This window comes from Orcinus orca, chromosome 1, assembly GCF_937001465.1.
Source record: "Orcinus orca chromosome 1, mOrcOrc1.1, whole genome shotgun sequence".
Taxonomy (NCBI): domain Eukaryota; kingdom Metazoa; phylum Chordata; class Mammalia; order Artiodactyla; family Delphinidae; genus Orcinus; species Orcinus orca.
The window spans coordinates 101,413,442-101,414,791 of record NC_064559.1 but is presented as its reverse complement, the minus strand read 5'-3'; positions in this window follow the sequence as shown (position 1 = coordinate 101,414,791).

Sequence of the window (1,350 nt, the reverse complement as noted above, 5' to 3'; positions counted from 1 at the left end):
TCCTAAAACCCTTAGACTTTCCTGTGATAAGAGCAATAAAGGTGTCTTTTGTTATGTTAATAAGGTGACTTTTGGAAAGCTCCAGGTAACCTAAGGGGGGGGGGTAGTTGCCAGGGGAATCGATCAAGTGGTTAGAGGGTTGGAAATTCCAGTCCCACCCACAGACCTCTGGGGTGGGCAGAGGGGCTGGAGATAGAGTTATGTTAATGCGGTGGTTTGGACCTCACCAAAGGATGGGAGCTGCCAGGAGAGCCAACCTTGTGATTAGATGGATGGAATTTTCAATCCCACCCCCAATCTCCATGGAGGGGAGAGGGGCTGGAGGTTGAGTTCAGTAGATGGCCAATGATTCATGCCTATGTAATGAAGACCTCACAAAAACCCAAAAGTGTTGCAGGAAGGGGGACCCCTTTCAGGGCAAGACAAGAGTGGGCTCTTGTCTTACACTGAGAAATGAATTGTCCAAGGAGACACAGGTGCTGACAAAGCAAGAGACTTTATAGGGAAAGGGTGCCCGGGCAGAGAGCAGCAGGGTAAGGGAACCCAGAACTGCTCTGCCACGTGGCTCGCAGTCTCAGGTTTTATGGTGATGCGGTTAGTTTCCGGGTTGTCTCCGGCCAATCATTCTGACTCAGGGTCCTTCCTGGTGAGGCGCGTATCTCTCAGCCAAGATGGATTCCAGCGAGAAGGATTTTGAGAGGTTGGTAGGACATATGAACTGGAGTCTCCTCTCTCCTTTTGACCTTTCCTGAATTCTTCCCGTTGGTGGGTAGCTTGTTAGTTCCGCATTCCTTACCAGGACCTCCTGTTTAAGATAATTCATGCAAGTGGTTACTACAGTGCCTGGCCAGGGCGGGTGGTTTCAGTCAGTCATTCCCCTAACAAAAGGACTGAGAGCTTACAGAGCCTCCTTGACCTTCCCTGAGTTCCAAAGTGTAGATTCAAACAGTTGCTTATCAAGGAAGGGAGGGAATGCAGAAATGAAGAAGAAGCAGTCAAAAAACAATAGTGCAGCCATAGGGCAGGATTCTGCTTCCTCCTCAAGGGATATACATAACAAAATACCTTTGAGTTCTTCTGCTGGAACAAGGCCCCCACCCAGGTGGAGGATGGTGACTTCAGGCTGAACACAAGACTCCTGGAGCACCACCCTATCACCTCACCACCAACCAATCAGAAGAGAGTCTGCACACAGCAGAAGATAACAAAGACTCTGGACCCCTCCCCAGATGATTCTCCCTTTAAAAACTTCATGGTCAAAGCAGAATCCTCGGAGTTAATCTTTGGACATGAGTCCACCATTTCCCCAGGTTGCCGGCCTCCTGAATAAAGCAAGCTTTCCATTCCTAC